The 26,363-nt window shown below is 41.6% G+C and overlaps 1 pseudogene across 1 annotated transcript; it reads left to right on the plus strand.

Annotated features, from left to right (window-relative positions):
• The first annotated feature begins 1,197 nt into the window (after positions 1–1,197).
• On the plus strand, positions 1,198–2,883 carry LOC112623443 (annotated as a pseudogene). The gene has a single exon (XR_003119137.1). The product of XR_003119137.1 is annotated as a phosphatidylinositol 4-phosphate 5-kinase type-1 alpha pseudogene (transcript).
• The last annotated feature ends 23,480 nt before the right edge of the window (positions 2,884–26,363 follow it).

Raw genomic sequence — 26,363 nt, forward strand, 5'->3', positions numbered from 1 at the left:
TAGGTTTTAGAGTATGGAAGGATCATGTAAATTCACCTAAACTCCTCCCTCCCCATTTCATAGAGGCAGTAACAGAGCCCCAGGGATGTGGAGTAATTTATCCAAGATCATACAATCAGCTAGTGGCACAAGCAGATTCTTAAATCAGTTATCACACTTCCTAGAGCTCTGAGTTCTTTCTTCCATGACACACTGAAGTGTTGTTTGAGAAAGCTTCTACACATGAATTGGAATTTCAAGTGTGTTTCTGAGACTAAGAGAGAAGTGAGGCTAGAGGACCGAGATGATAGGGCATTCAAGTCATTAGGTGCAACTTGAAAAAAAAAAAAAAAAGGCTTAGGTAGGAATGGGTTGATGAGGTAAAGAAACTGATGGATCGGCTGGGCACGGTGGCTCACGCCTGTAATCCCAGCGCTTTGGGAGGCCGAGGAGGGTGGATCACCTGAGGTGGGGAGTTCGAGACCAGCCTGACCAACATGGTGAAACCCCATCTCTACTAAAAATACAAAATTGCCTGGACGTAGTGGCGCATGTCTGTGATCCCAGCTACTTGGGAGGCTGAGGCAGGAGAATCGCTTGAACCCAGGAGATGGAGGTTGCGGTGAGCTGAGATCACGCCACAGCACTCTAGCCTGTGCAACAAGAGCGAAACTCCGTCTCAAAAAAAAAAAAAAGAAAAAAGAAAAAAAAAGGAAAACTGATGGATGGAAGCGGCTGGGTTGGGCGATAAACAGGCCGTGGCTAGGGAGGACAGAGAGGAGGCGCTCACTTCTCGGGGACTTTTCATGCCTCGTTTGTTTGTTTTTTTCAGATGTGGCTTGGTCCTGACGCAGCGTCCAAGCAGCCAGCTTGAGCTTAATCCTTTGTGAAGGGGAAGGTCTCCCCTGCGAAAAGCGGTTAAACTTGTGGAGGGGGTGCGCGGCGGGAGTTCTCCCCCATGCCAGGCGAACGGTGCGGCCTTGACCTGGTCCTGTAGCCGGCTCCACGGGTCTGAGGGAGGCCCCAGAGGGGGCGGGGGAGGTAGCCCGGCTCCACGGGTCTGAGGGAGGCCCCAGAGGCGGCGGGGAGGCGGCCCGGCTCCACGGGTCTGAGGGAGGCCCCAGAGGGGACGAGGAGGCGGCCCGCAGAACACGGGTTCTGTAAAGAGACGTGGAGAAGATTCGATTCCGAGAAGAGGAAGCGCCGGGTGGAAAGAGAACCAGGCGGCTGAGGGGGGCAGGGCGCTGCCAAGATGGCGTCCGCCTCCTCCCAGCCGTCGTTGGCGGTCGGTTTTCCATCCTTGGATCCCGGAGTCCCTTCCTGTACCGCGTCCTCAGCGTCTGGAATCAAGAGCCCCACGGCATCCGAGGTGCTTTATGCCTCTGGCATGCCCATCAAGAAAACAGGCCATCGAGGTGTCGATTCCTCAGGAGAGACAACATATAAAAAGACACCCTCATCAGCCTTGAAAGGTGCCATCCAGTTAGGCATCACTCACACAGTGGGGAGCCTGAGTACCAAACCGGAGCGTGATGTCCTCATGCAAGATTTCTACGTGGTGGAGAGTATCTTCTTCCCCAGTGAAGGGAGCAAGCTGACCCCTGCGCATCACTACAACGACTTTCGTTTCAAGACCTATGCACCTGTTGCCTTCCGCTACTTTCGGGAGCTATTTGGTATTCCGCCGGATGATTACTTGTGCTCCCTCTGCAGTGAGCCGCTGATTGAACTCTGTAGCTCTGGAGCTAGTGGTTCCCTGTTCTATGTGTCCAGCGACGATGACTTCATTATTAAGACAGTCCAACATAAAGAGGCGGAGTTTCTGCAGAAGCTGCTTCCAGGATACTACTTGAACCTCAACCAGAACCCTCGGACTTTGTTGCCTAAATTCTATGGGCTGTACTGTGTGCAGGCAGGTGGCAAGAACATTCGGATTGTGGTGATGAACAATCTTTTACCAAGATCAGTCAAAATGCATACCAAATATGACCTCAAAGGCTCAACCTACAAACGCCGGGCTTCCCAGAAAGAGCGAGAGAAGCCTCTTCCCACATTTAAAGACCTAGACTTCTTACAAGACATCCCTGATGGTCTTTTTTTGGATGCTGACATGTACAATGCTCTCTGTAAGACCCTGCAGCGTGACTGTTTGGTGCTGCAGAGCTTCAAGATAATGGACTATAGCCTCTTGCTGTCAATCCACAATATAGATCATGCACAACGAGAGCCCTTAAGCAGCGACACCCTTCAAGTGTCAGTTGACACTCAAAGACTGACCCCCCAAAAGGTTCTGTACTCCACAGCCATGGAATCCATCCAGGGAGAGGCTCGCCCGGGCAACACCATGGAGACCGATGACCATATGGGTGGCATCCCTGCTCAGAGTAGTAAAGGGGAAAGGCTTCTGCTTTATATTGGCATCATTGACATTCTACAGTCTTACACATGTCTTAAGAAGTTGGAGCACTCTTGGAAAGCCCTGGTACATGACGGGGACACTGTCTCAGTGCACAACCCAGGCTTCTACGCTGAACGGTTCCAGAGCTTCATGTGCAACGCAGTATTTAAGAAGATCCCCTTGAAGCCTTCTCCTTCCAAAAAGTTTGGGACTGGCTCATCTTTCTCTCGGCGTACAGGCTCCAGTGGCAACTCCTGCATTACTTACCAGCCACTGGTCTCTGGGGAACACAAGGCACAAGTGACAACAAAGGCAGAAGTGGAGCCAGGTGTTCACCTTGGTCGTCCTGATGTTTTACCGTAGAATCCTCCGTTGGAGGAAATCAGTGAGGGCTCACCTATTACTGAGCCCAGTTTCTCACCTGTAGTTGGAGAGACTTTGCGTATGCCAACTACAAGTACAACCTTGGAAAACTTGAACGTGCAGAGTCAGAGTTCACCCATTAAGCGCAAAGCCTCAGAAGACCTGGAACGAGATTCTGCCTCTCTGTGATCCCAAGATGTCAGCCCTTGCCCCAGCAATGTGGAATTTTCTTCTACTTGGTCATCAAAAAAGGAGTGTAAAAGAAGCGAGGTGGGCTCTCCATCTTCTTCCTGAAGAAGAGCCTCCTCCTCTTCTCTGTCCTCATGAATGGGCATTAGTGCCTCGGACAGTTGAGGACCACAGCATCCCCTCCACTCCAGAGTTAGGTGGCACGGATTTTCAACTGGCTAACCTTGGCTTCCACAACTGAATTTTTTTCAGACCCCCATTCTTCATGCTGGAAATGAGATTACTAGACTTGGCAGTTTTCTTTCCCCTCATCTTTCACCAGGAACTGGACTCTTAATTTCCTCAGGACAGACTAGCTGGCACATTATCCCCACCTCTTTCTCTCTGATCCCTGGAAGAAGACCCCTGTAATCTCTGTAAAGGTTTTTGGGGGATAGGGGTGTTTAACCACCTCCCAACTTTTTTTTTCCCCTGAAAAAAGGAAAAAGCGCACAGCATAAAATTTCAAGCCAGTTTCAGATCAAAACTCCAGAAGTGTTGATGAGATGGCTATTCGTAGGGTTCCCTCAGAAGAGCCACAGTGTTTGTGAAGAGAAAAGTAGTGATTGCTCTGCCAGAAGCAGCACCTCTTTAAACTCCTCCTCTCTTGATGAATTTCTTGAGGCTGAAGGAATGGAGAGAGTGGGACGTGGGGTAATCTTTACCCCTTTTGTTAAAACATGAGGCAGCCATGGGTTGGGAGATCATAGCCCTTCCTAGGCAGAATCCTATTCACTGCCAGGCTGTAATGATTATTACTGTTTTGCAATTTGAAATATATTCTGGTTGCTTTTCTAAAATATGAAGACTTACCAAGTGAATTTTAGATCATTCTCCAAAGGAGATTTTTTTGCTCTTTCCATCTTTTCCAACAGTGTTCTCCTGTTTGTGGTGCTAAGGTGAAGAGGGGACACCTCGGTCTGTTTAACAGGCAGCCCGTATCTGTGAGGCCAGCAAATATTTTCTTAAACTCAAGGGGAGACAGTGGATTCTTGCCTCGGTGAGGTCATTGCTATGCCATATGTCCTACCCCCCTGTCTTCATGCGGAGAAGTTGGAAATGGGGGCTACATATGTCCTCTCCTCCCCATCTACAAGAGTTGTGGTTTTCCATCTGATCCTTCCACTGTTGTCAGGAGAAGAAGGGGGCCTGGTATCTCAGGCAGATTGCTGAATTCCTGTTCTACCCCTTCTCTATCCCACCCTGCCTTGATAGTAGGTTAGCCCGTACCCCAAATAACTTTTTATATTAGATACCCCCAGTCAGTTTCTGGCGGCCTGTCTTTGCTGCCATGTTCTTTTTTACAAGAAGGAAAGAAACAATTCTTGCTATTTTTTTTCATAATTTACTATTTATGATGTATTTATGTGTTTTATTAAGGACAGAGTTCTGTAAGGGGTGGGAGGGAATATTTGAGGGAAGGCTGGGTCTTAGGGAAAGGAATGGGAAATCCACATTTTTATGAAGCGTCTCTATTTGCCTCTACTTTGTATCGTTCAGAAAAGGCAAATGCAATATAAAAATGATATATGGTTTTAATGTAATAAACTTCAATCAGTTATTTAGAAAAAAAAAAGACACTGATGGATCATTTTGATAACAATGAAGAAAGGAGACAGGGATAAGGAAAAGTTGAGGTTATCCTGTAAAGCATCTTAAAGCAGAAAGGAAGGCTCTTAGTTTGTAATTTAATACACCTGACTGTAATAATTTTAAAGCAGGAGTCAAGGAAGGAAGGCAGCTGACTATGCCATGTGTGTGTCAGCATAAGGCAAAGGCAGAGCAAGGTGAAAAGGCATGACCAGGAAAGATGATATTCATTGTCATAAATAAATGCAGAGAGAAATACATTTTTTGTGTGTGTGAAAAAGAACTTTTTTCTGGACCCATATACTTTATAAGCATAGGGTACCACTTATTCTTCAAACTACTCAAACTAGTCATAGATGAATTTTCAATGTTTTTATATGAGTTCTTTCATGAGCCCAAAATACTATTTCTTACAGTGTGTCTTTCCATAACTTATCTGCTAATAAAGATACCTGCTAGAGTACCAGGAGCCTTAATGAGAGGCTTCTTTAATGTTATGTTACTAGCATCACTTCTGAGACACATTTATTCATCCACTCACATACTAAACCACTCATCCGAGAAGCACTTATTAAAATTTACATTAGAACTAAGGAAACAGATAAAAGACACAATCCCTGATGCCAAGAAGTTGCCTGGCTTGCTGATGGAATTTCCTAGTACCCCATGTTATTCTTGGCTGTGCAAAAATTAAATTTTTAAACTTTTATTATTGTCTAAAATTATGGGTTATACCATTTAGAGAACAAAGCCTCACTACTGTTGCAGGTTGAGGTTACCATTGGGATATTAGGTATCAACACAAGCCCTATGACACAATCTGTGTAAAAACTGTAGCCTTTTGCATAAGGAAAAGTCTGTGTCACTTTTCCTAAAGCTGTGTGAAAATAGCAAAATTATATCCTCTTCTTTTTTTTTTTTTTTTTTTTTTTTTTTGAGACGAGTCTTGGTCTTGTTGCCCAGGCTGGAGTGCAATGGCTCTGTCTCAGCTCACTGCAACCTCCACCTCCCAGGTTCAAGAGATTCTCCTGCCCCAGCCCCCAAAGTAGCTGGGATTACAGGTGTGCACCACCACACCCAGCTAATTTTTTGCATTTTTAGTAGAGATGGGGTTTCACCATATTGGCCAGGCTGGTCTCGAACTCCTGACCTCAGGTGATCCACCCTCTTTGGCCTCCCAAAGTGCTGAGATTACAGGTGTGAGCCACTATGCCTGGCCAATTATATCTTTTTATTGCTTTCAAAGATCTTCATGACAATAAAGAGAGCCAATGCTCTATCCCAGAAGGAAGAAAATGGCCATGTCACTTCTGAATGTTTGCTAGGATGCTAAGGTAAAAATGGGCTGAGGATATACGAAAGCTAAACTTCAGGTGGCACTGTTGCTTATAAGTCAGTGAAAATTAAGTCACATTAAACATTCAGTTCCTTAGACACATTAGCCACATTCCGAGTACTCAATGGTTACATATGGCTAGTGGCTACCATATTGGACAACACAGATCTAGAACACTTCCACCACTGCAGAAATGTCTACTGGACAATGCTGGAAGTAACATGGGTCTCCTAAAAAGCTTCAAAGGTAAGGTTGTACATGGTGTCCATGAGTTTGAGTAGCAAAGAAATTACCTTAAAATTATAATTAAATGTAATAAGAGATGTTTTTAAAAATTCTGTTGGAACTTCTAAACACATAATTTAGCCAAACAAAAATGATACAAATTTTCTCCTGGAACTTTGGGTGTTTGGGTCACTGTTTTGAATCTTGTCTGGGGGACAAGCAAGAGGCCATGTCCCTGTGTGTGGCCACCAGATGGGCCTGAGATCACTGACTGTGTTGTCTCGGAGTCATCCAGCTGCTGGCTGACAGAAAAGGGAAGGACATTCACCCTGCATGCATATACATGCACACAGACATACCCTGTCTGCCTGTTGCCAGCTTCCATAACATGGGGGAGAAACTTTTTAAAAAGAAGGTCCTCTTATTTATGTGACTGGACACTAAAAGTTTTGCCTTTGAACTAGTCATATGGAAGGAATAGAATGGACTCATCTGCAGTAGATTTTAGTTAATGCCATTTACCTGGCTCATGTTGACATACTACACTATTCTACACTCTACTTACTTGCTCAAATCGAAGTCAATTTGATACATCCTACTCTTGATCTTAAAATATAAGACAGTATATGGGTGCAGCATTTCTTGGGTTATATGGATGAATGAGACCTAGAACAATGTGAAATCTGTTACTGGGGCCTAAATGAGATTGGTCAGTGCTGGTTTCTTTTATGTCTTCTGTCTACCCCCTGGTGGAGGGATTCATTACTAGTCAGAGCCAAAGAAGGAAAGAGAAAGAGAAAAAAGCATGAATTATTTCCTGAATATCTATTCAGTTCCTCAATAATCTTGGGTTTGTTGTTTATACGAGAGTGCCAGCTCAACGGGAGAAGAGCTGAAACCCATTATTTCCCTTTGAACATGTTCTTCACTGGGAATGGCAGGAGGAGCAAAGCAGCAGGAGGGCTGTCCTGCCAAAACGCTGAACTTGGAACTGAAGGGGCCGTCGCTCTGGGTGTAAAAAAAGAGTTACGAGCTTTGCTGCTCTGTCAGGTCTGGAATCCTTCCCTTGGCTGTGGATAATACCTAATGATTCAGAGGAAGTACTGTCAACTCTTCAAAGCAGACCTAGCTAATTGTGTAATGTTATTCTGAGGCACTGGGAGAAGCCAAAAAAGAAGGGAGGCTGGGGAGAAATTCCTTCCTTTGCAATGATCAGCTTACATCCTGCACCATCAGATTTGATTATCCTTATCTTTTCTTGCATAACTACAAATGTTATGACTGGTCATAGTGACCAGACTTCCAAAAAAAAATCCAGCCACAATATTTGACTCCATGACTGCCTGTGGCGGTAAATTCCTTAGACTAGCTACATGCTGTGCAAAAAGCTATTTCCTTTGATTTATTCATTTCCCAGTTCTTAACTCCATCAGGTGCCCCCTTGATCTCACATTAGAGAATGAGGCAAAAGAAAAGAAAAGGAAAAAAGAAGTCTGTTCGTTTTGCCTTATCTCCTTGCAGTTAGGCAATTTAAATATCCACTGACCTCTTTTGCTCATATTGCACAGCAATTTTTAAAATTAACTCCTTTTAACTAGCTCTTTTTTTAATTGAATAAGTAATACAAGGACCTGATTAAAAGATTTAGGCACTACAATAAATAGAAAAAGGAAAAGTTAGTATCCCTTCCATTGCAGACCTGCAGACCCTTGATTCCCCAGACCCTACCCTGAGGCAGTCATCAGTACCAGCTGCTGGTGTACACTCTAGAAATATCCAAACCCAAGCATGTATGCATTTTCTCCTTTTAAAATGTATCTTTCTTTTTCACATAATAACATCTTAGAGATCATTTCATATTATCACATTTAGTGCTAACTCATCCTTTTTCATGGCTGCATGGTATTCCCATTTGAATATACCACACAATTGATTAACCAGTTCCATATTAATGGATATTTATGTTGTTTCTAGTATTTTTCTCATATGAAAAGCTACAACAAAGACCTCTGTACACATCTTAACATACAAATGCAAGCGTATGCATTTATTTTCCTTATTTATTTATTTATTATGGGACAGGCTCTTGCTCTGTCGCCCAGGCTGGGGTGCAGTGGCACAATCTTGGCTCACCCCAACCTCTGCTTCCTGAGCTCAACTGATTCTCCCACCTCAGCCTCCCAAATAGCTAGGACCAAAGGCATGTGCCACTGTAGCCAGCTAATTTTTGTATTTTAGTAGAGACGGGGTTTTGTCATGTTGCCCTGGCTAGTATCGAACTCCTGGCCTCAAGCAATCTGCCCACCTCAGCCTCCCAAACTGCTGGAATTACAGGCGTGAGCTACTGTACCTGGCCTAAGAATGTGTATTTTATTTTATTTTTTATTGTATTTATTTTTTTGAGACGGAGTCTCACTCTATCATCCAGGCTGCAGTGCAGTGGCCCGATCTCGGTTCACTGCAACCTCCACCTCCCGCGTTCAAGTGATTCTCCCACCTCAGCTTCCAGAGTCACTGGGATTACAGGCATGTGCCACCATGGCCAGCTAATTTTTGTATTTTTAGTAAAGATTGGGTTTCACTACGTTGGCCAGGCTGGTCTCCAACTCCCGACCTCAGGTGATCCACCTGCCTCGGCCTCCCAAAGTGTTGGGATTACAGGTGTGGGCCATCGTGCCCAGCCAGTATGTGCATTTTAAATGTTGACAGATATTTTCAGATCGCCCTCCAAAGAGGTTATATTAATTTATACTCTCCTTTGAGAGTATGTAGGAGTCCTCTTTCTCACTTCTTTGCTAACATGTATATTCTAATAATATTTTACAATCCATCATATTCCTGTTCTGCCTGAAAAACCACACAAGGTGCAGTGACCTCTGTGTAACCATCAGGTCCTGACATTAAGCCTTTTGCCCAGTCTCCTGTAACACCACTCTCACCTGTATAAGCCCTAACATCCAACAGGCAAAAGCAGCAAGATGAAAAAAAAAAAAAAGCAAACGGGTTACATAAACCAACCAACCAGCGCCACCTACACGTCCCTGGGCTTCTGTACCACCAAATTTGTGAACTAGCCAATATGCACCTGTAATTGTTTCTGTATGTGTTTTGGGGGATGGAGTTACCAAAAGATTCCTAAAATGGTCTGCAATTGGTACTTAAAAAAGATAAGCATCAGTGATCTACGTAATTAAAAAGAGAGAAAGGGAAAGAAAATTAAACCTGGAGGACTGGATGCAGTGGCTCATGCTTATAATCACAGCACTTTGGGAAGCCGAGGTGGGAGGATTGCTTGAGGCCAAGAGTTCTAGAGCAGTCTGGGCAACACAGCAAGATCCCTGTCTCTACATAAAAATAAATTAGCTGGGTGCCATGGCATGTGCCTGCAGTCCCAGCTACTTGGAAGGCTGAAGCAGGAGGACTGCTTAAGGCCAGGAATTCAAGGCTGCAATGAGCTATGATCACACCACTGCACTCTAGCCCAGGCAACAGAGCAAGACCTTGTCTCTAAAAACAAAAAAGAGGGAAAAAAATTGGATAAAAATCCAAATGCCTGATTTTATGGCTTAATGTAGATAAACTAAGTATTACGGTATACTTAACTACTAATATGTAAAATAATGAAATCACTCTAAACAGTGATTCTCCTATTTTAGGACTAGAAACATTTCTAAAACAAAACATGCAACCCAAAGTGGTCTTTGTCAAAGTTCTCTTACTTCAGATAGAGACATTAACCAAAAAATAGCTACCATGATCTGTCATCATTTCATAAGGTAATTTTAACACCAAAAAGTAGAAAAGCTATAACATGACAGTAAAAGGAAGTTCCTTAAGGTGGGTAAATTTAACTCTATCTCAAGTTCACTGCTCTAACCCTCACGTTCTCATTTCACCATCCAGTCTGAGAATCCAAATGACACACACAGGAAAACTCCGTCCTGTAGGATCACAGTCCATGGACTGGCATCTGAAAACTACTGCTATCAGGAACCTTCTCTTAAATTCATAAAAGCCAGGGATTCTTTCCTCTGTCTTGTATTTTATATGTGTAGTTTAGAAATCTAGAGGAGAGCAAGGCTGGGCGCAGTGGCTCACGCCTGTAATCCCAGCACTTTGGGAGGCCGAGGTGGGCGGATCACGAGGTCAGGAGATCAAGACCATCCTGGCTAACACGGTGAAACCCCGTCTCTACTAAAAATACAAAAAATTAGCCGGGCATGGTGGTGGGCGCCTGTAGTGCCAGCTACTTGGGAGCCTGAGGCAGGAGAATGGCGTGAAGCCGGGAGTCAGAGCTTGCAGTGAGCCGAGATCGTGCCACTGCACTCCAGTCGGGCGACAGAGCAAGACTCTGCATTAAAAAAAAAGAAAAGAAAAGAAAAAGAAATCTAGAGGAGAGAGCCCTCGATTTTCAGTTCTGGATTTGCCACTAATTAGCTTCAGTTACTGAACCCTTCTATGAACTTCAGTACTTAATATCAGATAAGAATAACACCTTTCCTGCCCATTTCACAGGACCGACCGGTTCAAAGAAAATTAATATGTGAGCAAGTTTTTTTTGTAAGCTACCATGCTTAATATAATGATTAAGCACTAACATTTATCAAGCATTTTTGAAGTGCCAGATGCTGTTCTAAATGCTTCCCAAATGGTATCCCATCCAGCCCTGTTGGCAGCCAAGTGAGGAAACTGAGGCTCAGAGAGGATAAAGAATATGCCAAGTTCATACAGTTAGTGAGGAATAAGGTCAGGACTGGACCCCATGACTGTCTGGCTGCAATTCCATATTCTTTTTTTTTCTTTTTTTTTTTTTTTTTTAAGACAAGGTCTCTCTCTGTTGCCCAGGCTGGAGTGCAGTGGTGCAATCTCGGCTCACTGCAACCTCTGACTGCCGGGTTCAAGCGATTCTCCTGCCTCAGCCTCCCTAGTGGCTGAGACTACAGGCACCCGCCACTGCACCCAGCTAATTTTTGTATTTTTAGTAGAGAAGGGGTTTTGCCATGTTGGCCAGGCTGTTCTTGAACTCCTGACCTCAGGTGATCCACCTGCCTTGGCCTCCCGAAGTGCTGGGATTACAGACATGAGCCACCACACACGGACTAATTCCATATTCTTAATCATTATGATATACTCTTTTGTAATTAGTGATATAATTATATCACTGCAGTTCTTGTATGCTACTGGCTGAATACTCTAGCTACTGGCTGAACATGCAATGTTAATTAACAATTTGTCAGACTCGAGCCCTTCTAAGTCAGCAAGACCTCCAGATGATAGCTTTTAGTTTAAAAAACAAAGGATTTGCTCAGGATCCATTCAGCTAATAGAGGCCACTTTTTTATGTTCAGATATTAACCTTCGTAGATAATGACATGCCCTAGCAGGCAGAGCCCTAGTCTACATTGCTAAGTAAAAGGATTGGGCATTATCGCACTCAAGCTGGAAACATGTCATTGGGTAAAGACATAAAAAAATGGGAGGAAAATGAGATACAGAACCAGAAATGTCAAAACTTTTGAGAAGTGTAGTCAATTTGCTAAATCTTTAGTAAATACACGTGCATTAAAACAGGATATGAGGCTTGCTGAGCTGAAAACTTATACCTTAAGTGACTCTGTGGTATACTATATTTTTCTCATTCATTTGATTTTGTGATTTATCTAGAATAAAACATCACCTACTTTTTCTTTTACTCAAGGCAGAATCATTTTTAGTTAACACTGGCTTTTGGCTTTAGCATGTGGCATTAGTGCCAGGGCAGGGTCCGCTAGGAGAGAGGACAGCATCCAGAGTCCAGGAGCTGTGTGCGGGGGTGCGGCCAGCACCAGCATCCTCCATGTGCATCCTTTCTTTGGACTTTCTGGTTTTGTTCCCCCCAGCACAAGACCACATTACCTCACACTTTACTTGGCAGTTTCCCAAGTAAACTTCCAGCACCTCCACCCTTCCCCTCTTTGCTGCCTGGAGCCACACTAGTGGCAGAATAGCATCATGCTATTCTCCGTCCAGGAACTAGCTGGCTTTCCTGGTCTCTGTGGCATCTGGTCTGAAGTTCTCCCTTCAAGGTCCTACATAATTAGCTTCCATCTACTTTAGCCAATTACTTTTTCATGACTTCACCAACCCAACTGTACTTAAGGCATGCAGGGGACGTCACCTTTCTTTAGCAGACAAAATGCTTATTCTTATTCTCCCATCTGGAATTTTCTACCTGTTCCCTCTACAGGGTAATTAATATACTACGAAGAATGTAGACTTTGGAGTCAGACAAGATATAGCTATGACTCTCAGTCAGATTATCTCTCTGTCTCTCTTTCTATGTATTTTTAAACACATATTGAGCGGTTACAGCATATGAAAAACCGTGTGAAGATCTTTGTCTCATTAAGTAATTTATTCCTCACTGTATACCTATGAGGTCACTATTATTAAGTTCCCGGTTTACAGATGAAACAATGAAAGCACAAGGAGATGAAGGGTAGCCAGTCGGTGAGGAGCTGAGATTCAAATCTATCACTGCCTGGAATGCAGAGCCAATCATCCTAACCATGACTTAAGAGCATCTCACTAGTTGTATAAACTTGAGCAAACTGCTTAACCTCTCCAGTCCTTAATATTCTCATGTATAAACAGGGATATAAATGTCTACTCAGCAAGATTAATGAGATTATGTGTATAAAGTTGCTATCAAAGAGTCTGGCGTTCAAAAGAGGCTCCATAAATGTTTCTGTCTTGTCTCTTTTCTGCCCAATTACATTCCATTCATCTTTTACATCCTGCCTCTTCCATGCAGCCTCTTTGGAAGATGCAATGACCTATTGCAGCCTACACTGATTTCTTCCTCCTGTAAAATCCAGGCATTCTAAAACGTAGTTTTAAGCTGTTTCCCAATGATTTCATTTAACTTAGCCTTTGCTTCCTCAACAGAGGTTTTTTACAAGGCAGTAATCACATATTATATACCTCATTTACATCCCCTATAATTAGCCAAGGATACATGTGACTGGCCTAGTGATACAGTCCCTGCATACAGTCTAAGACAGACGTTGCTTTAGAAAAATTTCATTCTATATTTAACAATGCTTATAAAAAGGTATACGGCAAATACAAATTCATAATCCACCATTTATACAGTATAGGTAACAATGAATTAAAAATTCATACAGACTTCAATTTAACTTTCCTACCTGTGTATGCCTGTGCTATGCCTAGTCATTGAAGACTAACAGACAATTGGTATTTGCTTACGAAGCTATACTATATCTTGCCAAAATTCAGTATTACCAAGAAAATGACCATTCCAGAAAACATTAATAACACTTATCCTTAAATATAAACAGCAGCCCATTAGGGCTAAGTGCTTCACAGACAGCTTCATAGAGTTGAGTATTCATGGCTGGCGATTGCCCTCTGAGGTAGCTATGACGACTAGTAAGGTAACTGGAATTTACAGAATTGGGTAACTACTGTGTTAAGCCAATCCTGGGAGTGAGCCAAGATAAGAAAGCCAAAAATGATTCCACTGCTATAAACTAAAGCCAAACAATGAAGACAACTGATTTAAGACTCCAGACACTGTTCATTCTCAAGTTCTTAACTAGGCCTAGACCACTGAAATCTGGCTCCAGCATATTCCATGGAATGAACGATGTGCCAAGGCCTATGCCTGGCCCTCCTCCACCCAGGACTGCTTTCCCCACACGGCAGGCTGCACAGCCCCACTCGCTGTCCGTGGGGCAAGGTGGCACAAACCCTACTTCTGCTTTTAGCTTTTGTCACTGACTCTTCTTCAAGAGGTAATTTGACCTATTACCTTTTTAATAAAACAAATTGCCTCATTCCACCTATAGCTTCTCAATTTGAGTCTCCTGGCTTGAAAAGAGCCAGTGGGAGTCAAGAAACAATGAGAAAGGTAAGGGATTTTCTAACATGGATGTGTGGCCAACCACACTGTTCAGCCGGGCTGCAGCCAGGCCAAATGGAAAGATGTCTTAAAAAAAGAAAACCTCAATTTAGCGATTTTCATAATTTATGAGGAATTGGTTAATTTCAGATACAATCAGAAATAAGCATTTTTATTTTTTAATTGTTTTGTGGAGATGGGGTCTCACTACGTTGCCCAGGCTGGTCTCAAACTCTTGGGCTCAAGTAATCCTCCTGCCTCAGTCTCCTGAGGCTGGAGCCATCATATCCGGATGCCTGAAATAAGTAGTTTTAAATGCCAGTTTCACACTATACCTTTAAAAGTTATACATTTCACTACAGCAAATGTCAAGCAAATTGATTTTGAGGTGGAATAAAGACACACGACATCGATACCTAAGCTTCCACACAGGGAAGAGGATTTACAAAGACCCAGAAAGCCAGACAGAGAATGGTCTATCTTTCTGGGAAAAGTGTCCAGAGGCAGCCGACGAGACCCCATAAGTAATGCTGCAGTGTCTCAAGTCCCTCTTCAGTCTGCTCAGTGTCCCTCCCTGTGACTCTTACATGCGATTTATTACACCTTTCACTCACAGGGGAGGATGTGTCAACACAAAGGCAAATTCAAACATTCCGATGAAATCTAAAACACAATCTAGTTTCCAAACAGCTTTCTAGTTGGCCTTGTACAGGCTCAACAGCCAGATGACTATTCTCAATTTTTTTCTCATCCCTGATTAAATAATTTACAGTACTGACTTCCCTTCAAATGAGAATTCCAGAAAGCATTGCCTAAACATTAGCAATCTTCTTAATTGTTATTCTTTGCCATGGGTACCATCAGGCTACCTTGGTGATGTTTAAATTGTTAAGGATTATAAAGATGCCTCTTCATAGGAGTATCTACCAATCCACATTCAAGGTAAAGGAGCCACGGGGACCAAAAAACTCTTACACTACCTCAACACATGTTTTGCTGAAATAGATATTCATTCTTTTCTTTTCTTTTCTTTTCTTTTTTTTTTTTTTTGAGATGGAGTCTCGCTCTGTTGCCAGGCTGGAGTGAAGTAGCGTGATCTCGGCTCACGGCAACCTCTGCCTCCAGGGATCAAGCGATTCTCCTGCCTCAGCCTCCCAAGTAGCTGGGACTACAGGCATGTACCACCACATTCGGCTCATTTTTGTATTTTTAGTAAAGACGGGGTTTCACCGAGTTAGCCAGGATGGTCTCAATCTCTTGACCTCATGATCTGCCCGCCTCGGCCTCCCAAAGTGCTGGGATTACAGGCATGAGCCACTGTGTCCGGCCGATATTCATTCTTTCTAGAAAGTTTGCATTTCTTATCTGGAAAGTCTGAAACAGAAGTCCCAAATTCTCTTTAGGAGTAAAAGGAAAACAAAGCTGTAAAATAAGAATAGTTCAATAAACTGCAAGTAATCTCTGGGATGGTTCCCAAAAGTGTACAAAAAGGAACCCAGGGTCATCATCTCCCAAGAGGCTGGAAGGCAGTACAAAGACAAAGAGCCCACCATAGCCAGAGCCCCTCTCAACAGTGCCGAGTGCTTGCTGATTTATTACCTCTGGTCTCTGGACTGGACTGAAGGAAACTGGAATGTCATACCTTCATTCACAACACTGTCTCATGGAATTATTTTTTCCGGATTCCTTGGGAAGTTAAAGTATTTGAGAAGAATATCAGGAACTGTTGTTTCAGCCTGTTTTGTGAGTAGATAATTGCCTTCCAACTCCATTATTTCAGGAAATGATGTGTGCGGCATTGTTCCTAGATGAGGGGAGCAATGTGTTTCAGCAAGACCCATACATGCATATGAAAACAAAACAAAACAAAAGGCGTGCAGTCTAAGTCACTTCACTGAACTCAGACTTTTAAAATCTGGTCTCTAGATAAGAGGCTGGCCCCAGACAACCTACTCACATACCAGTAACATTCTTTTGAAAGGGTGTAAGCAAAATTTGTTTTAAGAAGTGAGAAATTTTTACGAAAATTACTAAATGTGGTAATAAATAACTTGGACAAATTAAGTGCTATCAAAATGGGTTCAGCAGAGACCTATTTGAAAGGCTAAATTTTTCTCTAATTTGGGTCTGAGTCAAAGACCAGCATGGGAACTAGAAGTAAAACACATTTCATCCTGAGAAATACCTTTGATTCTATGGAATATATTAGCTGATCTTCCTGAAATGTGACATCATTTGTGGTACCAGCTGTAAGGGTGTGCCATCTAAGGATTTACTAAACTAGTATTTCTTTGGTTTAATATGTATTTTAAGACCACAGAAAAAAGTCTAATCCAACTAAGTGGTCCAGGGGGAACTGTTATGGACTTTGTCCTAAGAAGCTTAAATTTCTTATGATCATGACCTGTTGACCTTTTAATGGATGGATTATACAAAGCAAATTCCCAAATGGACATCTAGAATTGATAATGATAAGAACTGTTACAAAGGAAACATTAAATATAGCACCTGTGAGGTTCTATTTTACATATATTAACTCATTTAATTCTCAAAACAAACTTATGAGGTTAAGTATTGGTCCTTTTACCATCCCTGTTTTACAGATGGAGAAACTAAGGCACAGATATTGAGGTTTGAGATGCCTATTAATCAGGCAGTCAAATATATGATGGAAAAAAACAGGGCTGCAGATACAAATTGGGGAGTTTATAGTTAACATCCTAAAACTGGCTGCAAGGAAGTATCTGCAGGGAAGAGATAGTTGGAGGTCTGGCCTTGAGACATATCAATAATTAGAGGTTGGAAAGAGGAGGAACAGCCAGAGAGGCAGAAAGCAAACCAGGAATAGCTGGTCATCAAAAAGCCAAGTGAAGAAAGTGTTTCTAGGAGGGAGTAATCAATTGTACCTACTGCTGTGGAAAAATAGTGTGAAAACTCAGGACCATCGGATTTGGCCCAATGAAGATGGCTGGTGGTTTCAGGGGAGGAGAAGTACTGAAAGCCAGGCTGGAAAGGGTTCAAGGGAGAATACAGAATGAGGTAAGTGGACACAGCAGCAAATACTGGCAGCTCTTTCCAGGTATTTTGCTATAAACGTGAGCAGATAAATGGCGCAGTAGCTAAAGGGAAAATGGGGAGCATAGGGAAGGCTTCTTGGGGTTAGGTGGCAGTTATAATGCATTTATAATATGCTGAATTAATGATTTTGCATAATCTAAATTTTCTTCATCTTCTGAAAAAATAAAATTAGTTTGATAATTAATGTTCAAAACATGCATTTTTGTTCTGCATACATTTAATCCACGTTGTTTTGTTTTGCAAGAAGCAGGATAGGTTACAAATGGTTGTCCACACTTGGTTCAGCCAGTCAGTCAGCCTCAGCAATGAGTGTTCCAGATTACTTTTCGGTTGCTATAGCCTGCAATTTTGCTGTCCCTAATACTTACAGAGGGAACTTGCTCTTTTCTTCATGAAAACTTAGTCTAGATGCTCCTAGGTGGGCAATGGAGGGGAAATGTCCACATAGAGAACAGTAACTAGACCTCATGGGACAACATCCACCTTCTCCTTTGAGATTGCTCCCTGCCATCACCACTATCCAATACATTTGGTGTTGAGGGACAACCCCTTGCTTAACTTCCTCTACACAGCCGAGATCATGTTGGAACATTTAAAAAAAGTTTCATGGAGAATTTGGGGGTTACAACATGGAAATGGCTGCACAATAAAATATAACTAGAAAATCTGGTTTACAAAGCATAACTCACTCATCTCTGGTTCAGGTGCTCCTACAAAGATGACCGTGTGACTTGTAGTCCACTTCCATGAGGCAGAGGTTATCTGTAACCCCTGCCCACTGCGGAGGGAGAGGGAGAAGAAAAAAAAAGGGGCAGGGGAAGAGAGAGGGTGAGAGAGAGAGAGAGGTAGGTTCTCACACCCACCTAGTCCTCTTTAAGAACGCATCCCTTTCTCAGGTGATTAACATTAGTAAGGTCTATTCATTTCAGGACTTAAGTATAGAATTATTCTGTGGCCTTAATTAGATACCTACATAAGATTTTAACACAATAAACCCAACATCCATACAAGGCACGCACACACACACACACACACACACACACACCAGATACAGAAGAGAAGAGGGATTTTGTTATGCTCTCATGGTTTCAGATACCACCAGGACCTGGGATCTCCAAGTGGGAGCCTAATTCACTTCATAAGATACCTAGGTCTGTGAAAGCCAGGAGGAGCCAGTTGGAGCAAGAAGGAAGGGGTGAAAACAAATCCTTGGGGACTGCTCTGCACTTTCACCAGTCATTTGTTCAGCCCTAGGGGAATCCCGTAGGCAGCAACCTCAGGGCCGACTTACCCCACAGAACACCCCACAAGAAGGAAACCAAGAAGAAAATGTTACAGACCTCGTTTAATGTGCACATGGAGATGCTTTTATCCAGTGATGCGTTTAGGGAACCATCAGTGTCACCAAGCGCTGTAAGTTGTGTGTGTGTGTCTAGTGGTGGTAGAAAGGGGTGCTTCTCATCTGCTTCTCCTTTTTGTCAAAAATCTTAGTAAAAACTTCAAAATCTCTTCAGCACCAGATAAAAGGGAAACTGTGAGACTCTTTCTGGAAGTGAGTTGAAGAACAAACTGTTTTGAGGTAGGAAGTAAACAGAAAGGGAAGCAGGCCGGTGGGAGGCTGGGGCTGCGGCTGCAGAGTGAATGGCCCTAAACAGCAGACGCCTCCTTCAGGGACCGGGAGCTAAGAGATTCTGCTCTGCTTTCCCACCTGGCAATATGATTTTCAGAGCTGCAGCCAAATGGGTACATCCCAGGTCCCACCAGTTAAGACTCAATACAGTTCTTTAAAAAAAAAAAAAACAAAAAACCTCAAATATAGTGGCTGATGATTAGCTTAGAGCATTACATATCACTACTGGCACTATGGTATTTTGAGGCATGATACCATCTTTGTGGGCCAGCTAAAAGCTAATCACCATGTGCATCATTGTTTCTATTGGGAGATGCATTCCAAGTTCCAAACAAATGACCTAAGTGAGGTTTTGGGGGAAAACACTGCTAATTGGGGTAATTTTTTTTCCAAAAAGGTAAAATTTCAAGTTTCTACTTTTGCAGTATATAGCTTACTTTAAAAGCTTCAAAGCCTTTCCAGAGAGAAATAGCAAAGTTTATAAACCAGGTGATGACAGACTATTGAGGATCCTGAAGTTTTGATTAGAAACAATGAAACACATTCATCTAGTCTTTATGCATTCGTCATATCCAATTATTGTAAAACATAAATGCAATGTAAATAGCAAGGATAACTCAAATCTTCCTTAACCAAACTAACACACAGTGAGCCTTGTAATACAGCAAGAACTTCCCTTTTCTTTTCTCTTTATTTCAATAGTTTTTGGGGAATTGGTTGCATGGAAAAGTTCTTTAGTGGTGGTTTCTGAGATTTTGGTGCACCCATCACCTGAGCAGTGTACACTGTACCCAATGTGTAGTCTTTTATCTCTCACCCCTTTACATCCTTCCTCCCGAGTCCCCAAAATCCATTAAATCATTCTTATGCCTTTGTATCCTCATAGCTTAGCCCCCACGAACTTCCTTTTTTAATATGTGGTCAGCACATGTCCTATGCAAGGGATATAAAACACCATAACAGCATAAAACACATTCTTTGTCCTTGAATAATTTAGTCTTCTGGGAAAGGAAATGGGAAATCCTTAATTAGAGGTAGCTGCTTAATAAAGCCTGATGTATTTTCACACTGATTATAAAAAGCAAAATACTTGCCTAAAAGACAAAGACCATTTAATAACTTTCTTGATTTCCTACTTATAGTAATGGTGTTCTCAAAAGCAAAAATTGAGTCACTTTGGGCTAAGAATTACTATTTTACATAAAAAAGAAATAGAGATTATCTAAATCTGAAGCCATGCCAGTAATTGTCATAAAGTAACATAAACAGTCCATAGACATATCTATATATGGATGTTAAAAATTCCCATAATCTTAAATTCCAAACCAAGATCTTCATCTCTATCCCTGCCCTGTCTAGACTAGGAATTACTATTTTCAGCTACATTCTAAAAAAATCCTTATGCAGGCTAATAATTTCCTCAATCTATCAGTCATACATCTGAGTCCACAGAGTAACCTTCCTGTAACACTTTCATCGTGTCACTTACGCTAAGGGTCCCATTACCTACAGGATAAGCACAAATTATTAAAGTTGGAAATGATGTGAAAACCATCTATGTAATGTGTTTAAAGTCTCTGTACAAATTTAGTGATGGACGCATGACCAAAATGCAAGTCTTCTCTCAACCCAGTGAACTTTCCAATTTCCAGACTGATCCACTACTGCTTCAACATCAAAGAAGTCTATGGATTATTGTCTAAACTTCCCAAAAGTATGCCCACCTGTGTTTTTGATAAACAAGGGCAGAAACCGAGCTTCAGTCAGCTTCTTAGCCCTAGTTCCTGGAACACAGGTGCTTGCTGAACTAAACTGAGTTGGAAAGGTTCTGCCATCCTTTTCATAATGCAAATCCTATTGCATTCAAGTTTTATCTTTATTACAAATGATTCTGTGATCACAACTCACAAAGACAGTTCCTACTTGGGACTCTTTAGTCATACACAGCCTGCTTAGCATATCACAGTCTTTGGTGTGGTATTATGTAATGTTACAGGCTTAGTTTTCTACTTTATTATTACATGTGCACAACTCAATTATAAATTCCTTTATGATAGAGTCCTATTTCTGACTTATCTGCTTTTTGGAATACAATCCTAACAGAGAACAATGCTCATATGTTTATTAAATCCTACTCTGGCTTCCATGCTAGGTGGGGAAAAAAATACTGACAACTAGCTCTTAAATTTCTATTTTCAACCAATTGCTGTATTTTTGTGCCTGTAAACATTAATTTAAAAATTATAACTGCCTTAACTTGGAGGAATGAACCAAGAGTTTTTTTCTCTTTTCTCTTTTTTTTTTTGGAGATGGAGTCCCGCTCTGTCACCCAGCCTGGAGTGTAGTGGCACAATCCCGATCAGTGCATTGCAACCTCCACCTCCTGGGTTCAAGCGATTCTCCTGCTTCAGCCTCCCGAGTAGCTGGGACTACAGGTGCGCGCCACCATGCCCAGCTAACTTTTTTTTTTTGTATTTTTAGTAGAGACAGGGTTCCGCCACGTTGGCCAGGCTGGAACTCCTGACCTCAAGTGATCCACCCGCCTCGGCCTCCCAAACCACTGGGACTACAGGCGTGAGCCACAGTGCCCGGCCAACTTTTCCAAAACCCATATAAAAACATTATTAGGAATATTCCATTTCTTAATTTGATTTTGGTTATACAAGGTGTAGCTTACTGATTTGTGTACCATTGTATACTTCAACATAGCCCAAATATAAAGGGATTTCTCACTGTACTTTTATTGCTAATAAAACCGCACACCACTTACGTAATGAAAGAATCTGTATGTTTATGACATGAAGAAAGTGAGAAAAAAATACAATTCTCCTAAAAATACAGCACTCCTAAAAAAATATAGCACTCATAACTATCACGGAACACATAGGCTTTTCCTACATTTTGGTATTTTTATTCAGCTATATAACTTACATTTATTATCTCCTACATATCTTTGTCCATAGATGGTATGCACCCATCCACATAAAACTGTTCAGAGGGGGGAAACATGTTATTACAGTGACACCTGCTGGTGTTCAGTTATAAATTTTATATTCTAACTGAAGGACAGATTTTTTGGTGTCAAAATTTTTCTTAATAAAATATAATATTAATGTTTTCCACTGAAATAACTTGTATAATTGTTACAAACAAATCTATGTAATACACGGCTGACCACCTAAGATTTTTATTTTGTGACAATTATCTTACTGTAATTTTATTAACATTTTCTTTAAAAAGACACTTTCCCAATAAAGCAGCGTAAGTATTCAGATGACATCAAGTTTTTTAAAAAGTGAAATAACGTGTGGTTTTCTTTTCAAATTCTCTACAAATTCTATTTTAAGGGAAACTATTATATTAAATCAACATTTACAGAATATTTTCTCTGAATGGTAATGTTAGCAATATAAACAATTTCACAAAAGTCAAAAATCAGGTCTATGTAGAGAAAATCTTAAGCACAACACAGATAAACTTGTACATTGACTTCTATTATGGTAAAACTTCACACTCATAAATGGTGATAATATTTGCAATGGAGGCTAACGTTTAATGCCTGCCAGGTCTCAACCAAACTTTTGTTTTTTAAAGTTAAAAGGGGAAAACAGGCTGGGCCCGGTAGCTCACGCCTGTAATCCCAGCACTTTGGGAGGCCGAGGCAGGCGGATCACGAGGTCAGGAGATCAAGACCATCCTGGCTAACACGGTGAAACCCTTTCTCCACTAAAAATACAAAAAAAATTAGCCAGGCGTGGTGGCAGGTGCCTGTAGTCCCAGCTACTTGGGAGGCTGAGGCGGGAGAATGGCGTGAACCCTGGAGGCGGAGCTTGCAGTGAGCTATCGCGCCACTGCACTCCAGCCTGGGCAACAGAGCAAGACTTTGTCTCAAAAAAAAAAAAGCTTAAACAGGGGAAAACAATTGCTCCAAAGAATGCTGGAATGCACATATCCTCATTCATTTGAAGTTTTTTTAAAAAAACCGGTACTGACCACATTGGCTGCAGAGTGGTCCTGCTGGCGACAGGGGACTGATGAAAGGGCTGGATCTTGTGCACACACTCTCTCCTCTCTTGCTATCAGTAAATGCTGCACCACTTGAGCCTGGTGTTGCCTGCTCTAAATGTCCTTGAATCATGCACTGGCCTCTTCCCAGGGTGGCACTTATCTATCTTAATCTTACCTACATTCATGTTACATTCTTTTTTTTTTTTTTTTCCCATTTTTGTGTAGAGACAAAGTCTCACCATGTTGCCCAGTCTGGTCTTGAATTCCTGGTCTCGTGATCCTCCTGCCCCTGCCTCCCAAAGTGCTGGGATTACAGGTGTGAGCCACTGTGCTTGGCTTTTTTAAATTGATAGATAATTGTATATATTTATTAGGTACAATGTGATGGGTTGATACATGCATACATTACAGAATGATCCAATCAGGCTAATTAACATATCTATCACCTCATGTTATATTCTATCCTATGGCAAGGCCTGACCACACAGCGAATGGAGAAATAATAGTAAGTATCTCTAATGATTCAAAATATTTCAGAGCAGAATTTCACATATTGACTTATTGTTTGTAGTACATGAGACTATCACTTTAGAAAGCAATGTAATTATAAAGAAAAAATTTTGGATTCATCTGTACTATGGATTTTCATATCACTTACGGAATTTTTTAAATACCATGAAGGTATTTAGTCTATCTGATGTGTTGTTGCTAGCTCAACATCAGGTGGGCAAAACACTATATTCCTTGTATTTCTGTGCTGTTTTGCTCTCTCTTTAAAAAAATATAATGGGTATTTCTTGGTTATAATGATGAAATAAGATTAAACTACATATGAGGCACTTAAAAAGTAGGCTCTACATTGTGTTATACAAATATGAGTATTGTGTTTAACTTACCTTAATTTTGACTATTTCTTCAGAGATAATTTGAACCTTGAGTTTTTGTGAGGATCAAATATTAATGTACATACTAACTTACTGCTCTTTGATGTGTATCACATCTGAAAATCCAAGTTTGTTTTCTCTTGCTTATGGAACATAAATAGGAAAATACCAGAGGAAATGCTGTTTTGCTATTGTTGCCAGACCAATCACAAGAAAGCATTATTTGTAGCAGTTAAGATTCAAAAATGAGCAGAGAGCTGGGCACAGTGGTTCACGCCTATCATCCCAGCACTTTGGGAGGCTGAGGCAGGTGAAGTCAGGTGTTTCAGACGCCAACGTGGCGAAACCACATCTCTACTAAAAATACAAAAATCAGCTGGGTGTGGTGGCAGGTGCTTGTAATCCCAGCTACTTGGGAGGCTGAGGCAGGAGAATCGCTTGAACCCAGGAGGCGGAGGTTGCAGTGAGCCAAGGTTGCACCATTGCACTCCAGCCTGGGCAACAAGAGCAAAACTCCGTCTCAAAAAAAAAAAAAAAAAAGCGGAATGAGGAAGAGCAGGCAGTAAGTGATATGATACAACTGATTTCCAGTCTCCATTCATTGTATGACCTTGATTTGCACCAAGTCAATAAAATATTAACATTTTATTGGGGTTGAAAATTATGAAATAATTATAAAACCTTTCTGAAAGACTAAGAACAAGCTACTAGAAAATATATCGTCTGTAATGGAAGCTTCAAATATTTTGACTGAATTAATGTTTAAAATATTTTTCAGGTATTTTTCATCCTGACAGAGACTTACAGCCCCAAATGGGCAGGGGGGGGGGGGGGGAGCCTCCAGGGTATAATTTCAAGAAAGGCAGACATTATGCTAAATTCCAAAGCAATCAAACCCTCTACCTTTTCATTTGCAATGGCAAACAGAAAACCCACTACCTCTAGACATATGCACAGTAGAAAACTGTTCAAACAGCACATGGAAATGTTCAGATAGAAAGTTTATGCATTATAAGAGCAAAGAAGAGAATTCACTATGTATCTTGGAGGCATCTGTGACTCCTCCAGATTTTCATGGCACTTTGGGTTTAATAGCACAGATCAAGCCCCTTCTATCTAACATGCCCATAATAGTAGCCTGAGACATTGTCGCAAACCACGATAATGTCCTAAAGATTAAAAATTCCAAAATTGAGTATTCAGATAAGAGTTATGCAGGTTTAGAACACTACTGGACTCTTCTTTGCCTTCATTAGCTCATAAACAGTAAAAGGCCAATCCAATAGAAGCAATAGAGACAACCATTATTAGTTCATGGATAATAGGAAATAATCTAATATAAAAGATTTAGTATAATATTGAAAGAAAAGTAAAAAACTATTCTTTACACTAGAATATGGGCATGTTCTTTTTTGGAGAAATTCTAGTATAATAAAATCACCATGTACTTGTCTAACATGCCATTTCTGTACAGAGAAATCTGTCTAGCCACTGAACACCAGTAATGCTAGAAAACAATTTAAACTTTATTTATTATTCTTGGTTGAATTTAAGGCAAATTAGTGACAACAACTGAAGGCAGATCAGGAGACAGGGACATTCCATAGGGTAACTGAGCTCTGGATAACTGCCCTAAAGGCGTCCCCATCCCTGCAGCCTAGGAAGGCCCCCACTTGTTAGAAGCCATACCTGCCTGAGGGACAGGAATCAAAGTGAGGGACTTCCCACCTGCCGTAACGAAACACCACAGGCTTGGTGGCTTAAATAAAAATTAATTTTCTTACAGATGTGCTGGCAAGAAGTCTAAGGTCAAGGTCCTGAAAAATGTGGTTCCTATGAGGCCCCTCTTCCTGGCTTGCAGATGGCTGCCTTCCTGCTGTGATCTCAGGACTTTTCCTCTATGTGCAGAAAGAGAGCTCTGGGGTCTCACTTCCACGCCCTATGACCTCATGACCTCATTTAACCTTAATTACCTCCTTAAAGGCCGTATCTCCAAATACAGTCACACTGGGGTTACAGCTTTACTCGATGAATCCAGGGGAGACAAAATTCAGTCCATGACCAGGACTGAGCTGGATGAGCAGGAGGATTTGTAAAGCCTCAGAGGGCACTGTCCTCAGGAAGTAAACTAGGAGAACACCTAAATTTACCCTTCTTCATTATTCAAGAAGAGATACAAAGGAAGGAAAATGTCTCCTCTGGGAACGCCTCATCACAGCCAACAGTCACGGGTGTGTAGGGCTGACATCCACATTGTGTGTGAGTGTGGGTGCAAAAGCTTAAGGAGCAGAAAAGGGAGAGGCAGGGAATCCAAGGTGAAAACTGATTTTGAAGTGGTCTGTGGTTTGTAGCGTTGCAAGAAACAAACTGATGCTACAGGGGGAAAAAAAATCTTCTCTGTAGGACTATACTTGAAATTTTTAAAAAACCTCCGAAAAGAAAGTTCAGAGGAATGTGAGCTTTAAATAAAAAATGACTGACCACATTAGGAAACTAGTCACCATAAACTTGTTTCAGCAAAAACAACAAGCAACAAACTATAAATTCAGATCCACAAAAAATATTGAAATTACCACACACAGAATGTAAAATAAGTACTTTTAATATGTTTAAAGAAAAGAAAAAGAGGGAATAATGGAACTATCCCAGGGAACCCAGGAAAGTTTAAGAAAGAACCAAACAACTCTTCTGAAAATCAAAAAATATAATAACTGTAATTAACAACTTAATAGATGGGCAAA

This window comes from Theropithecus gelada, chromosome 4, assembly GCF_003255815.1.
Source record: "Theropithecus gelada isolate Dixy chromosome 4, Tgel_1.0, whole genome shotgun sequence".
NCBI classification, from domain to species: domain Eukaryota; kingdom Metazoa; phylum Chordata; class Mammalia; order Primates; family Cercopithecidae; genus Theropithecus; species Theropithecus gelada.